We start from the raw sequence: 16,998 nt of genomic DNA on the forward strand, positions 1-16,998 counted from the left end.
GTAAATGGGCGCCTAAGAAAAGAATAAAGGAGAAGAAGGAGATCTAAAGAGATGGCCGTACGAGGATTTCTTTTGCGAAGTCATTCCATGCGAAACCGCATCGATCACTTCGAGCCTGTTACGTACGCCCTTCCCCATACCAAGATTAACCCCGGCAAAACAACTGCCATTAGTTGAGGGTAGGGGCCGTAATGACTAACCACACTGCGATTGATAAAAGCAAAACAGCAAAAACAATTCGACAACTCATGGGTGTCGCGTGGCCAGAACAACGACCACGATCGACCTGCTCGTAACCGTAATCCAGTAAGGTGGCAAAGTGCACCAGCCGGCCATTGACTCCTAAAATAGGGGAAATGGAGAAACAGTACCCCTAGGTGGGAACACCTAGTTAATTCATCCAATATGGGGGCTAGCGAAAGCTCTAGTCCGGTATAAAAGACCCCAGCCAAATGGAGAAAGAGAGAAATTGTTCTGATCTCTCCATGACGGTGGTCTAAAAGTGCAACTCCCGTCAACACAGACCACGACTGGAAGATGGCTGGTGTCCAGAAGGATGTCTTGACGTTTCCCCAGGATCAACTTCACCCAGGAGAAAGTCCCGATAACCGGTCCTGCGATCGACCACAATCTGGAGGAAGTCAACCAGCAAAATCCCGAAGGACGAAAATAACTAGTGAACCAAGTGAATGGCCTAAGGACCCCAAGATGGGTAGCAAAACGTCTAAAGTGGCCGGCAGCACCGCCAATGTGATTAACACAGTAGAGATCGTTGACCACCAAGATGATATTCAGGATGTCAACAAGACCATGAAGCTCATCGTTGGACTACTCCTGGTTATAGTGCTCCTTAAGGTTGTAAAGATCTACAAGCGCTCTGTCCAGAGACGCCGCGACCAACATCATGCCCTGGAGAAAGTGGTGACCCACATTGGAGCATAAGCCGAGCCGATACAGTGAAGTGAAACCACCAAAAAGACAATAAAAGCAGCAAAAAGACAATAGAAACAATACAAATAATAATAAATAAATTGCACTCCAATATTATAAACAAAAAAGTGAATCGCCAAAACAATCAAAAACAATTTGCGAGTACATGCATTTCTGAATGCAAGTGTAAACAGAACCCCCAATTACATACGCTGAACAAGAAATTGGAGCTGCACCGACCAGCCCAGCCCGAGCATTGGAACTGACGTGTGCCTCAGTGGAACTCGCATACGATGCATACATACATACATATCTATACAGCGATAGTGTTATTTTTTTTGTGTAACATAATTTTTGTGTTTTGTTTTTGTAAACCGCCTTCAAGTCTTGCACGTATATATGTATATAAACCAATTATAAAATCTCCCAAAGCCCAGGATCCGGAGCGTCGAGATCTCATCGCCCAGGATTAATAAAGAGGGTAAGTTTGTCGGAACACGGTTCCTTTTCTCATACATACATATATATATATATATATCCGTGCACCATGATTACATCAGAAGCTTTAGCAAAAACAATAGACACTGATCCACAATTTAACGTAAGAATTTTATACTTGTTATCAAAAGCGACCCTACCAATAACAGTGAATGAATTGGAATACTTATATATTGAGACCTTCCGTCTAGATTTTTCTCCACTTGCCCACTGTAATAAGACCGAAAAAGCTATCATTATCTCTACCGTTCCAACGGTCATTGTTCTTTCCCGTCTGGATAAGAATTTGTTTTTGGGCAATGTTAATACCTTTCTAGTTAAGACAAAGAATTAATCTGTTAGGAATACATGTAATAATATATAATATAATAATTGTTCCATATATATAATCATTTAGATATATTTTTTCTTTTTATACCTTTTTTTATACATAATAATTAAATGTTAATTTTTCAGCGGCGAGTATCAGCCTTGTAATTGTATGACAATTGCAAGAGCCCTCTGAGCGACGTTTGCAGTCGTGAATAGTCAGCATTTTGCTGATGTGTGCACCTTCACAGGTGGTCAAATCGATACTCTCCGCTAATACAATAATTGTCAATTAATTTAATACCTATATGAATTAACCAATATTATGTTATTCAACACCGGCACACGCCGACATAAACATTATTTAATAAATTTATAATGTGAAAAAGAATTCAAAACCATGGTGTGCTAGAACTCTAGAAAAGGGGGTGTGCTGACGCGAGGAGTGAAGTAGGTCAAGAACAATGACATAACTTTCGACGGACAACCTTGACAATAGGGGATCGTATTGCGCGGCCCGCGACGATCCATTGGCACACGAATGTGTGAAGGGGAGGGAATATGGCCAACACACAGCCCGATCGTATTGCGATCAAGCGACAGCTAAGCTTGTTGGGCAGTGTGGACTGATGACTGACGAACTTGATGACTATTATTATTTTTCCGGGCACTTTTAATATTTATTCTCGTTATGTTGGAGAGGAGAGAGGCTTACCAAGATCCCACGACCCAAATACGACGTAGCTTATGCCGGCAAATGGTGCCTGAACATCGGACGCCTCTCCCTCGGCCCAAGTCCTTGTCAGGACTCGGGCACTAATATGCCCACGTAACAGGCTCAACGGAGATTTTCCAGTCTAGAACGTCGGTTAGAACGGGATCCGGCACTGTTAGAAGGATACGTGAGCTTTATGGATGAGTATGAACGTTTGAATCACATGACGGAGGTGCAAATTGCCAGTGTACCAAGGAATCATTACTTTATTCCCCACCATTGCGTCCTAAAACCAGACAGCTCCACCACAAAATTAAGAGTGGTCTTTGACGCTTCGGCGCCTAGCTCAACAGGAAAAAGCCTTAACAACATTCTAAGGGTCGGGCCGATAGTTCAGAGTGATTTGCTATAAATTTTGTTACGGTTCAGGACTCACCGGTTCGTGTTCACAGCAGACGTGGAAAAAATGTATCGACAAATCTGGGTTCATCCTCAAGACATGGGTTATCAACTCTTAGTATGGCGACGAAACCCACTAGAAAAAATGCGTTACTTCCATTTAAATGTGGTGATATACGGGACTGCATGTGCGCCTTACTTAGCAACAAAATGCTTACAACATCTGGCACAGAGAGCGCCGACAAGCCAGCAGCTAGGCGCAGACGCCATTCAACAAAACTTCTATGTAGACGATTGCTCATCTGGAGCCGACACGCTGGACGAGGCGATACGGCAACGAGATCAGATTTGCTCAATTCTAGGGTCGGCAAAACTAAGGTTGAGGAAGTGGTGCGCAAACAACTCCGAGTTGCTTAATGATATTCCAAGGGACGACCAGGCGTTGGACCTCGATTTCTGCAAATTCTCGGATGCAACAATAAAAACACTAGGGATAGTTTGGAACCCTACGGAAGATAAACTCCAAGGACGCGCGACGCCATACGAACAAGGGACGGTCACAGAACGAGTGGTGTGATCTGAATTAGCAAAAATATTTGATCCACTAGGGTTACTATGCCCTATAACGACAGCAGCAAAAATATTTAACCAGCAACTATGGCAAAAATCCTTAAGCTGGGATACTGAATTGGACAATAAAGTTACAGCCCATTGGCAGGCGCTTCGAAATGATAGTCAGGTATTGGCTACCATTGAGCTCGCCAGCCATCCGCTGACACCGGCAGACCCAGCAGCCATTCAACTGCACGATGCGTCAGAAGTCGCTTATGGAACGGCTGCTTGTCTTCGTACGATCACATCCGCCGGTACAATAGTAAGTAGGCTGCTATGCGCAAAATCACGAGCACACTTGGCAAAGCAAACATTGTCTAGACTAAAATTATGTGCAGCTGTGCTAGGAGCTGAGCTAGCAGAAAGAATCAAAAGGCATCTACGGATAAGGATCGATAACGTCCAATAGTTTTAGCATTGATAAACGCAACAGCATCATCGTTTCACACTTTCGTGGCAAACCGAATTGCTCGGATTCTTGAACTATCAAACCCGGAGCAATGGGTGCATGTAGCATCAGAAGTCAACCCAACGAAACGAAAGGAGTATTGGTTTAGGTTAGGTTAGGTTAGGTTAGGGCGGCTGTCGGACTGTAGTCCGACACACTTAGACCTCAATGGGTCCATTGTGATACCGCATGATCTCGCTTCTTCCTTCTCTAGGGTCCCGTTTCTAGTAGTTTCAGACTGTGTTAAGCTGATCAGCATGTCTTCCACCCGGAAGATTTAATAAAGGCACTTATGCTTTTGAGATTAATCTCCGATATTTCGGTGAGATCGTCGATGAAGGGGCTTCCTAAGTGTTTCAGTCTGAGTCTGCATAGGGCTGGGCAGAAGCAGAGAAGGTGTTCTGCCGTTTCCACTTCTTCCTCATCCCTACAGCTTCTGCAGAAATCATTTTGCGGGGCTTTTAGCCTGCCGGCATGTGCGCCAACAAGCCAGTGGCCTGTAAGAGCTCGGATCAACATGCCACACTCTGTGCGGCTGAGTTTGAGTAACTCCGAGGTTTTTTTGTTGTTTATCACAGGCCATGTCTGGTGAGAGATGCGACACTGTGGTGCGTTTTGCCAATGGGTGTTGGCTAGTGTGTTGAAGTGTTTTTTTATGTTTAGCTTGCAAGTAGCCATGGGCATACCGACATTTTCCTCTCCTGGTAGGAGAGGCTTGGTGGTGCCCTGCCTGGCTAATTCGTCCGCTATGCAGTTGCCTACGATGTCCCGGTGAACCGGAACCCATATTAGGCTGATAGTAAACTGATTTGCCATCTCGTGGAGAGATCTGCGACAGTCTGCTATTGTACGGGAGTTGGTGTTTGTCGAGTAGATCGACTTAATAGCCGCTTGGCTGCCACTATATATGTTTAGGTGTCCTCTCTGGAGGCTAAGGTTCCCTAAACAGGTTAGTGCTTCTTTTATAGCGTGGACCTCCGCCTGAAAGACGCTACAGTGGTCCGGGAGCCTGAATGACTTCGTGATATCTAATTGTTCGGAGTATACACCTCCGCCGACGTGTCCTTCTAATTTGGAGCCATCTGTATAGAAACAGATTGCGTCCGTCGTTCCCGGTCGGCCCTGTTCCCATTCCTCTCTATCAGGAAACAGGGCCTCAAAGGGTGTGTGACTATATTCGATAGATTTGCATAGATCCGTGATCTTTGGAATCGATTTATCATGCTGGAGAATTTTAGCATGGCCATCAAATTGGGCTTTCCACTGCCCTGTGTCCCTCAGTCGAATACCTGCCGATTTGGCCCTTTCCATGCCTGCTAAGTCCAGGCTAGGGAGGTTCAAGATCGCATTCAGCGCTTCATTCGGGGTGGTTCGAAGGGCTCCACTAATACACAAAGCCGCCATTCGCTGTACTTTGTTTAGAGGAGTCAGTATGCATTGTTTGTGCAAGGCGGTCCACCACAGAGCCACTCCGTACAGTAGGATTGGCTTGACTACCGCTGTGTATATCCAGTTTACTATTCTTGGGGACATGCCCCATCTTAGCCCGATTGCTTTTTTACAGGAGTAAAGTGCAATGGTCGCTTTTTTGGTTCTCTCTTGGTTGTTTAAGCCCCATTTAAGGCGTTTATCTAGTACTAACCCCAAGTACCTGGCGTGACCGCTAAAGGAGAGATTACAATTGCTTAAAATGGGTGGGTTGAGTTGTGGAATTTTGTACCTATTTGTAAATAGAACAAGTTCTGTTTTCGAGGGATTTACCCCGAGTCCGTTCGCTATCGTCCATTCCGATAGTATTTTAAGTTTACCGGTCATAAGATCGCAGTGTTTGTGGATATTTTCCATTAAAGATGATGGCGACGTCGTCTGCGTATGCCACGACCTTACAGCCTCCTCCCTCCAGAATCCGCAGTAGTTTATTTACTGCGATATTCCACAAGAGGGGTGATAGTACACCTCCTTGCGGGGTGCCTCTGTTCACTAGTCTAGTCTGGGTTGAGGTCCCTAGTGTGGCTGTGACCATTCTGCTTATCAGCAATTTATGGATTAGCCTCACCATTGGCGGCTCAACCCCTAGTTCTGTGAGAAATTCTGTTATAGCAGTGGGAAGCACGTTATTGAAGGCTCCCTCTATATCCAGGCAGGCGATCATTGTGTATTCCTTGTTGTTGAGTGATTTCTCGATGCTGCTTACTACCAAGGAGCAGGTCCAAGGACTCTTTACTGGAGTCTGACCATGATCCATTTGCTTTTTGAAGATAGCCCAAAGGCGCGGCTGTCTTAGAGAGTAGTTTCCTGAGCATTGCGGCATCAGTTGTTTGCTCTTCTAATGGCCTTTTTGTAGGAGGCTAGTTCAAACTTGTAGTTCTTCATACTAAGATGCCTTTTGGCTAATATGCAGGTTCGAATTTTACCTTCCTTGGGGTTAAGCATAAGCTTGTATTCCTTTGTTCCTAGTCCAGCAACCTTGCCTCCTACTACCCAAGGTTCCTGTACGAGGACTAGGTCGGCTCCGCCTTCTGTCAGGCGAAGCAGAAGTGCAGCAGACGCTGCTTTACTGTGGTGAAGGTTTATTTGTAGAAGTCTTAGTGACATCTACAGCTTCAACCTCCACCACAGTGACGTCGGCCTGTTTGTACATGTCAGCCGACCGCTGACTGTCGCAGGCCACCTCCTTGACGCTGCCCTGGTACCAGCCCGCGTCCATGCATCAGGGCGAGGTGCCTGGCTTCTCTCGTACCATGCGCAGGCAAATGAGGGAAAGGTGGGGCTCCACTGCCTTCCACTTGTTTCTGGGGATCCTGCCCCCTGTCAATCAGGCCGAGTAGTACACGATTCTTCGTGATTTCGGCGAAAGAGACCGATGGCTGGATCTTAGATGTCTTCGCCGATGACCCGGTTAGTTCGAGGGATCGCTGCCTTTTCGCCTGAGTCCCCTCTTGAGTGGGCTTTTCCTGCCCGTAGTTTGGAAGCACCTTCCTTGCCCACTCTACCTTCTTTAGCCATTCAGGCGAAGGCGTGGCAACGGTGCTCCTAGTGTGTGAACGCAGAGTCTGGGCGGCAGTCCGCCTTTCTGCGTATGTATATTTAGCACCAGCGGGTGGCCCGACCGCCTTGGCAGTGCCTACCGTTGCTTTCGGCGCAGATGCGCACGTAGCGGAGGCGTTTGCGGCTGGCTTTCTGCCACCCATCATCCCCAGTTTGGGATGCGGCGCTTTCTGGACCGTGCTGGTATGGAAGGTGGAATCAGTGTTCGTCTTATCCATGGGTTTTTTAAGAGTACCCGTCTCTATGTTTTTTGTTGTTGTGTTTTCTGTTTTATGCTCCATAATTCGGTCCCACGAGTTGCGGAGAAGGGGAAAAGCCCGCCCGGGCAGAGATCCGCGATGCCCGGGATAGTTAGAACAGGAGACTGGGCTAGTTTTGATCCGGGCCAGGCTGACTCTTGGCACGGTCCGTATTACACCGTAGTCCGGCCCGGAGTGGGATGTTGTTTGGGAGGGGAGTTGGGTAGGTGTTGTGTTGGGAGTGGCTTTGTGTAAAGGAACTATTTAGATGCGGCTGAACAACTCGCATCGTCGGTATTGCTTCGTTGCAAAATACCCGCTGGCTGTCCGGGACTGTTTATTTACTGGGGTTTCCGTCCACGATTTGTTTTACTTATCCCACCAGCTTATTCACAGTTGGCCTCGAGAGAGGTCGTCCGCAACCTGCGACCCGCTCGGTTGCCCCAGCTAGGCGACTTTGGAACCATCTCACAAGTTCCTCAGCCGAGTGGGTATTGATAATAAGAACAAAATATTACAAAGTGTGGGCCCTAGGCAGGTTTTAGCGTTATGGGCACCTTGCTGAAACAAATTTGCGCTGCGCAGAACAGCTAGATCGACTCGGCTAGTGATCCTGATCTAGAAAGTTGGGAATAATCATGTGGACTACAGAGGTTCTTGAGCAGCGCAGACGTATTTCCACGTCAACCTAACACTCACAAGCCGACCAAAAAAAAACTTTGTTATAACTTGCCTCCCATCTTTTTTTCAATATTATGACTAAATTTCAATTTAAGCTAAAAGACTCTGTGAACGTCTCACATTTCCAATTAATTTAACGAAATGTAAGGTGCCGGAGACGTGAGAAAAGAAGCAAACAATATCTTTAATTCTGTTAGACCTAAACAATATATTTTGATGTTACTATGAATTTGTCAACTTTTGTGCGTAACATTTATAACTTAATTAAGTTTTTTATAAAATTTACAAAAATATTAAGGAAATGTTATTATGAAAAATGATACACGTCTGTCACAGCTTAAATCTGACTTAAGACTGCCTCATAACTAATTTACTAAATTTTTTACAGCATTTTGGCAGTAAACTATTTCAAAAGGTGTTTTTTAAAAGTGAAATCAAATTTTGGCTTTAATGATATCGAATTTCTTTTGAAAAGCCCTATGTTTTATTCAACGAACGCACGTTGCAGCAAGTAGTGCATCTCGCTCTCTTTTATTAGATGCTTACGGCTTTCGTGTTCCTCGGTTGTTTAACAGTCTGTTGACTATTTCGTTCCGTATCATATTGATATGAATAAATATAGAAATATATTTAAAATAATTAATTCAAACGAACTTATAGGGTTTTTAATATTTATTTGTATGCAAAACAAAAGGGTAAAATCAAAACTGAATACTATTGATTATACAAACATATCAATCCGATACGAAAAATTACAAATTGATATGAAAGAATATCAGTATGATATTAAAGAATATAAGTTCGATATGAAAGCAAATCAGTTTGGTATGCAGAAATACCATACAAGTGTTAAAAATTGCATTACTCTGTCGCAAATTTTACATGTGTAGCATATCAACCTGGTTTAAAAATATCAGTTTTAAGTAATACTTGACTTTTACAGAATTGTATTTTATGAACAACTTAAGGGCTTAGAAACAAGTTCGGGAAATTGAGACAAAGATCCTAGAGTCTGTACCTGTTCAGATCTGTTCAGTATATACGTTATGTTCGATTTGGAGGTCTTCAAATAGTAGGCGAAAAAAGAAAAGTTTTACTTGTCAATCAAATTGGGAATACCGTGAAACATGTCTTCTTGGAAGACTGAAGAACAAGTGACACTCCATATAGATTGTATGGGATGTCCGCTTTTTCACAAATGAAAATTTTAGTAAGTCCCACGGTATTTCACTTGTTCCATATACTCATATGTCGTATGGCCTGTCACGTGCCGGTGACACGTCCCACGTGAAATCACTTGGGAAATTCAGAATATTACCAATGAGTTTTCACTTATGAAATCACTTGCGAGTGACACGTCCTAAGTGAAATCACTTGTGAAATTAAAAATATTTCCCATGAGTTACCACTTATGAAAATATGGAATTTAAAATGTATACATTTGTAATTACATTTAAATTCATTTAAATTATTAACAATTATTTAATTACTAACAATTATTGTTAGTATTTCTGATTTTTTGTGTTGTTTGCTTGTTTTTCACGTTCGTCATCGCTTTCCGGTAAATTGCAGTCCTTGCCCCACGCTCCTGAAAAGATATATGGGCATATGATTAAAAAATGCGTTGAACTTGTTTATTTTTATATTTACCTTTTAGAGCTGTGAATAAACCCTTTGCGGGATTTTTTTCAGCCAAGACATTTCATCATACACTTTCGGCTAACGGAACCCATTGAACACCTTCAAAATTTACGTACTTCAAAATTTACGTAACGACGATCAATGCACAACATCTTAAACTTTATGTAGCACTTACCTGACTTTATTATATTAACTTAAAGAAACGATTAAAGTAACTCGGCTGCGCACAATTAAAATGGATGCTTCCCTTTCAATCATTCAAACAGAATGCACCAAGTCTTCTTCTCACCCCTTTACTTGATTTCTTTTGTTTCCTCTTCGCTGTTGGCGCGTGCCACTGCACCTATACCCTTTATAAAGCGAAAAATATCCGACTATATAATTTTTACTTCTTGAGTAAAAAATACAATATGAGTTTTTTAAAAATGTTAATACTAAAATGTTTTAAGTACTGAAGTCAATCAATTTCTCTAACTAAGCTAAAACATTATATTGTAATAAAAATGTACAATAAGTAAACAAACCAATTAACTTAATTTTACTCTAATCAAATAATTTACTTTTATAAAACAATATTGGTTTTTTTTTTTATTAGGGCATTCACATGTCGCTGCTCCATGAAAATTTTTCCTCCGAAATGTTATTCGCTAGCCGAACATAACAGAGAGACAATGAATAACAGATAAGACAATGAAAGAGAGGGAACATCCGAATATCTGCCTCTCTTTGTTACACGATCGCTTTCGTAGGCTGACGTCAACAGCGGCACAGCGTTATAGGCACAAAAAAGAACAAAAAGCTTTTTGTCTTGAGCAATGTCACCGCGTCCCTACTGGAGAACTGAAGGGAATCCTCTAGACAATTCGTAGCAATATTGCTACAGAAACTATTACCTAAAAATCACGTTTGACCCTCCTCAATTGCAAGAGAAAAATAGTGTTTTCTTGATAAAAAATATCTTAGTAGCCGTGAATTGGGAACATTGGAAATCGTGTGGGTGGAACACAATTCTAAGCCATATTCCCCAAAAAACGATGTTAAAGAAAAATACCCTAAGGCTTAAAAAAATTCCTATTTTCAAGTTATACTAGTGATAGTGATAATGAAAATAAATAGTTCCAAAAATTTAAATACTTATTGAAACCAGGAAACAAAAGTTGGTACGTAGCTCAACTAACCCAGATCCAAAAAGAGCTAGTTTGGCGGCGATTGGTAGTAATAGATTGAAATGTTTCTGCTGGTCTGGGGAACATGTGCTAAAGGTATGTCCCAAGTTTAAGGATATGTCTCCGATGCAAAGATACCAGGATTGTAAGCGAAATTTGTTATATCTGGTATGCTTCAGTAAGCATCCCTCAACTAAGAGGCGTAAAGAGGTCAGCGTTGCGGACGCTGTAACAAGCCTCACATCGAGTTTCTGCATTTTTTTGGTGGCAGTGCCGTTAGCTCAGTTTTATCGCAGGGCAGAATACCCCTAATGTCGCAGCTCGCAACATTAGTATCGACAACTCCTGTTAGTCGCTAGCCGAACATAACAGAGAGACAATGAATAACAGATAAGACAATGAAAGAGAGAGAACCTCCGAATATCTGCCTCTCTTTGTTACATTATCGCTTTCGTAGGCTGACGTTAACAGCGGCACAGCGTTATAGGCACAAAAAAGAACAAAAAGCTTTTTGCCTTGAGCAATGTCACCGCGTCCCTACTAGAGAACTGAAGGGAATCTATAGACAATTCGTAGCAATATTGCTATAGAAACTATGACCTAAAAATCACGTTTGACCCTCCGCAATTGCAAGAGAAAAATAGTAGTTTCTTGATAAAAAATATCTTAGTAGCCGTGAATTGGGAACATTGGAAATCGTGTGGGTGGAACACAATTCTAAGCCATATTCCCCAAAAAACGATGTGAAAGGAAAATACCCTAAGGCTTAAAAAAATTCCTATTTCAAGTTATACTAGTGATAGTGATAATGAAACTAAATAGTTCGAAAAATTGAAATACTTATTGAAACCAGGAAACAAAAGTTGGTACGTAACTCAACTAAACCAGATCCAAAAAGAGCTAGTTTGGCGTCGATTGGTAGTAATAGATTGAAATGTTTCTGCTGGTCTGGGGACCATGTGCTAAAGGTATGTCCCAAGTTTAAGGATATGTCTCCGATGCAAAGATACCAGGATTGTAAGCGAAATTTGTTATATCTGGTATTCTTCAGTAAGGATCACTCAACTAAGAGGCGTAGAGAGGTCAGCGTTGCGGACGCTGTAACAAGCCTCACATCGAGCTTCTGCATTTTTTTGGTGGCAGTGCCGTTAGCTCAGTTTTATCGCAGGGCAGAATACCCCTAATGTCGCTGCTCGCAACATTAGTATCGACAACTCCTCTGTGTCACGTCACTAATCTATCGGTCATCACTAAGGACATAAACGTAAGCAAAGGTAAATATCTACAAATATTGACGGGAAAATGGATTAAATTTGGTGGCTATCGATGACCTAGCCAAGCGCTCCCACCCAACCATAGATGCCCTCAAGATGATGCAGAGCTCCACCCATTCTCGGTCGGCAGGAGCCCTCTCCTCGTGATTAAGTCGGTTCCATTTCCCTTACTGGGGAAGCTTACTCACACATTGTGGATTTTATAAATGTTAAATAAATATGGTAAGTACAATCATTGATATTCATGCTCCTCTTAGCTGATCTATCCTTCCTCAGCCTTTAAGACCGAATACTTGGCCGCCGTCTTAAATATTTACGCAGTCATAGCAGAGGATTTGTTTTGCTGGAAAAAGGGTACAGGCGCCGCGAAGTCACTTGTTGGTAGAGCTCGTATGGAAACACGGCCCTCAAAGGCACATACGCGATGCGCGTGTGTATGGTCACTTAATCCTGAGGAGCTCCAGGGGAAAAGAAGGGACAGGCCAAAAAGGTACGTAATTGATTGTAAACTATACCATTTAACTAATGCCCGCGACCTTTTTTGTTCTAGGCAAACAACGAGGACAAATAAGGCTTTCGGATCTAACTTCGGATAAGTTCACAAACAGGGAAGTAAATATCAATATATATGTGGGAATAGGTCTGGCATCCTTGTCAGCCAAACCCACCACAGATGAACAGCACTACTAATATTGGCGTGGTGAAAAAGGAAGTCTTGTACAAGCACTTAGAACGAGAGAGACGAAGACGAAAGGCGTGAATTTTAAACGAACTAAAAGAACGACGCGAGTAATAATCAAAAACGCTGTTAAAATCCCTATTAAATACCCAAAACTATAATCAGAATTACTTATCACTATTTCATTTAAATAAAACTATAAACCTATTATAATAAAATTACAACTAGTGGGACTTTTCATTTAAATCAGAAAAACCAATCCCACAAATATGGGGGCTCAACCTACGTGAAAAGTGAAAAGTAAAACGACGAAAAGTGTGCCTAAGAAAAGATTTAAAACGACGAAATCTGTGGAAAACGAGGAAAAACTTAAAAAACGACGTACGAGTGTGTGTATACGACGCTACAACCACCACTGTGATCTGCCATATACATATATAACGACGCGTATGTGTATATAAACGACGGGTAGAGAACGCGAGGGAGAACGACGAATACGAGTGTAAAGAAGGACAACGAGTACGAACGAACATTTCCAAGAACTGTTTCTGCAAACATGTCCAGTCTAGCTGATTTTGATTCAGTTTTACAGGCGCTAAAATCTGAAAAAAAGAAGAATGTTGACCTGCTGCACAAGTTTGTGTATGAAAATGACGGCGATCGGCATAACCGAAAGCGACTAAGGGCTTTCGACGGGTTTGACTTTTTGGAAACTGATGAGCTTTTCAACCATAAGGTGTCTTACGTTGCGCAAAATTTGTCAAACAGCGACCTTGCCATAATTTGCAACATTTTGGGCTTGCAACATGACAAAAGTGATCTCATGCTACACATTTTCCGCAATTTGCGCGCAGGAAAACTGCTGGAAGATGCAGATGAAGAAGACTCCGAAGATGATGAAGCAGACGAAAGGGAAGAGAATGACGAAGATAACGACGAGAAAAGTTCTAACGGTGACGACGACGAGTTTCGCAGTGTGCGAAGCAACACAGAGAAGCAGAAAAAACTGAACAAGGCACGGGCTGACACAGTGGCGTCCAACAATAACGATTCCGCCTCTGTACAAAGTGTCGCTGTGAATTCGCCGCGATTTTCTGTAAACTTCCGCGATGTAGAAGACTCTAGTTTAGTGGAGATGACACCCTTGCAGTAGAGGTTTGGATTTCCGATTTCGAGGACATGGCTTCCATTATGTATTGGGATGACCTGCAAAAACTAATTTTCGCGAAACGTTCTCTAAAAGGTCTCGCTAAAGTCTTTATTATGAGTGAGCGTGGTATCAAAAATTGGCAAATGTTAAAAAACGCGTTGATAAAAGAATTCAAAGCCGAAGTAAATAGTGCTCAATTACATAAGTTGCTATCCGAAAGAAAAATCAAAAACAATGAAAGTGTTCAAGAATATCTCCTCAAAATGAAAGAAATTGCTTCTCGTGGCAGTGTAGACAACTGTGCACTTATGCAATATGTGATTGATGGCATCAATGACCTAAGTGTTAACAAATCGATTTTGTACAATGCCAAAGACTTGAAGGAGTTCAAGGAAAAATTGAAGTGCTACGAAAAAATTCGCGAAAAATCCGGAAAGCCTAAAATTTACGATGACAAATCAAAATACCCGATAGGTAAAGAAAGTGCGTGTCATAAGGAAGTGTCAATGCAAAGAAAGGTACATTGCTTCAACTGTGGTGCCGGTGGCCATACATCAAATCAGTGCCCTAATCGAAACAGTGGTCGAAAGTGCTTTAATTGTAACAATTTTGGACACATATCGAAGGACTGCCCCACAGGCAAGATAGAAACGGTTGAAACTCCGAAAAATACGCTCAAAGTATCCGATGAAAAACTTTCGATGTGTAAAGAGATTTATATGAAAAGCAACAAGTACACAGCCCTTATTGACACTGGCAGCAAATACAACATTGTAAGTGAAACAACGTACCTAAGCCTGAACAAGCCAAAACTCAGTGCTGTGAACATTTTCCTTGTCGGTTTCGGGAACAACAACCGTGTAAAACCATTCGGTTCCTTTAAAGAAGAATTCGAAGTTGACGATCAAGTGTTTGAAGAAAATTTTCTTGTTGTCTCATCTGACTTTCTAGACGTCCAAGTTGTGTTAGGTGTCGAATTTTGTAACAACGCTGAAATAATAATAAATCGTGACGGAATAAAAATACAAAGCCAGGAAAAGCATGCCGAAACTGAATTAGGTGCGCTAATGAAAATCAACGTCGAAAGTGCCGAAAATTTAAACATAAACATTGACGAGAGTGCAACAACTGAGGCAAAACGCGAAGTTTACGATCTGATTAAGAACTATAAACCGACGAGTACAAAAACAACAAACATTTCGATGCGTATCGTTTTAAAGGACGACACTCCCGTACATTCGCGCCCGCGTAGATTCGCGTTTTCCGAGCGGTGTATTATAGACGATCAAATCGAACAATGGCTCAAGGACGGAATCATCGAGCATTCTGAGTCCGAGTACAGCAGTCCGGTCGTCCTAGTAAAGAAACGCGACAACACACCTCGACTCTGCATTGACTATAGAAGGATTAACAAGGTAATAGTACGAGATATGTTTCCCCTTCCCTTGATCGAAGACCAATTAGACCGTCTGCAAGATGCCCATGTATTCAGCACGCTGGACCTCAAAAACGGATTTTTCCACCTTAATGTCGATGAAGAAAGCCGCAAGTTCACATCCTTCGTAACTCACAATGGCCAGTACCAGTTCCTGAAAGTCCCTTTTGGCCTCACGAATTCTCCAGGCGTATTTCAAAGACACGTTAACGCCATTTTCCGAGACTTGACCCGTTCTGGTATTGCGACTCCCTACGTCGACGATATCGTAGTCCCAGCTGCAGACGAAGTCGAAGCAGTAGCCAATCTCAAGACAGTCGTCAAGCGTTGTGAGGAGTATGGTTTAGCTATCAACCTAAAGAAATGCTGCTTCCTAAAAAAGAAAATCGAGTTTCTTGGCCATTGCATTGAAAACCAATCGATCAGCATCTCAGACGACAAGACGAAAGCAGTGACGAAGTTTCCTCCCCCGACAAACCAGAAACAATTACAAAGCTTTCTGGGTCTGGTCGGATATTTTCGCAAATTCATCCTGAGCTTTTCGATCATCGCCAAACCTTTGACCGATCTTATGAAGCATGACGCTAAGTTTTGTTTTTCTGACAGAGAGATTGACGCTTTTAACAAGCTTAAGAGTTTGATTACCCAAAAACCTGTGCTCAAAATTTTTTATCCACAGCACGAAACAGAACTTCATACAGATGCTTCGATTGATGGTTTTGGGGCAGTATTACTCCAAAAATCTCCAAAGGATAACCAGGTTCATCCAGTGTACTACATGAGTAAGAAAACTACAGACGCAGAAAGAAAGTTTTCTAGCTACGAGTTGGAGATCCTGGCAGTGGTAGAAGCTTTCCGAAAATTCCGAATATACCTGTTGGGTATGCATTTCATGCTGATCAGCGATTGCAATGCTTTCACGAAGACGATTGAGAAAAGAGAAGTCTGCACTAGAGTCGCACGTTGGATCCTCGAACTTCAGGAGTTTGACTTTGAAGTCGAACACAGATCAGGCACTCGCATACGTCATGCTGATGCTCTAAGCCGTTACCCTGTAATGATAATCTCTGACGATAGTTTGCACAGCAAATTGAAGTGTGTTCAATCGCAGGACGAGGAATTAAAAGCCATAATAGACATCCTTGCTGAAAAATCTATTCACAACAATTTCTTTTTACGATCTGGATTGCTGTACAAATTGGTGAACGACGACGAGCTTATAGTTGTACCACCGACCCTTCAACGTGAAATCATTCGGCAGGCTCATGAAAAATGACATTTTTCTGTAAAGAAAACCAAAGAAATCATCGGAAAGAAATATTACATTCCTAAACTTGAAGACAAGATCCAAAGACAGATTAAATGCTGCATTCCGTGTATCGTATCCAACCGCAATCTTGGGAAAAAAGAAGGAGAGTTGCACCCATTGCCCAAGGAAGCGGAGCCACTTTAAACATTCCACATCGATTTTTTGGGACCTCTAGAATCAACTCACAAGGCGTACAAGCACATTCTTGCTGTCATTGACGGATTCACCAAATTTTGTTGGTTATATCCTACGAAATCCACATCCTCTAAGGACGTCATCACTAGACTAGAGGCTCAGAGCGCAATATTTGGAAATCCTGTTCAAATAATAACCGATCGAGGCACAGCGTTCACTTCACAAGAGTTCAAGAAGTATTGAGTTCAAGGGCATTGAACTTCACGCAGTAACCACTGGAGTTCCGAGAGCAAAGGGTCAAGTCGAACGCCTCAACGCCACAATTGTATC

The 16,998-nt window shown here is 42.4% G+C and overlaps 1 long non-coding RNA gene across 1 annotated transcript; it reads left to right on the forward strand.

The window, feature by feature from the left end:
- Window positions 1–9,306: 9,306 nt before the first annotated feature.
- LOC139355063 (uncharacterized) lies at window positions 9,307–12,789 on the forward strand. The gene is made up of 3 exons (XR_011605823.1): window positions 9,307–12,182; window positions 12,237–12,450; window positions 12,511–12,789. It is a non-coding gene; the product is annotated as an uncharacterized lncRNA (long non-coding RNA).
- The last annotated feature ends 4,209 nt before the right edge of the window (window positions 12,790–16,998 follow it).

The sequence above is a fragment of the Drosophila suzukii genome, unplaced genomic scaffold (assembly GCF_043229965.1).
Source record: "Drosophila suzukii unplaced genomic scaffold, CBGP_Dsuzu_IsoJpt1.0 scf_7, whole genome shotgun sequence".
Lineage (NCBI taxonomy): Eukaryota > Metazoa > Arthropoda > Insecta > Diptera > Drosophilidae > Drosophila > Drosophila suzukii.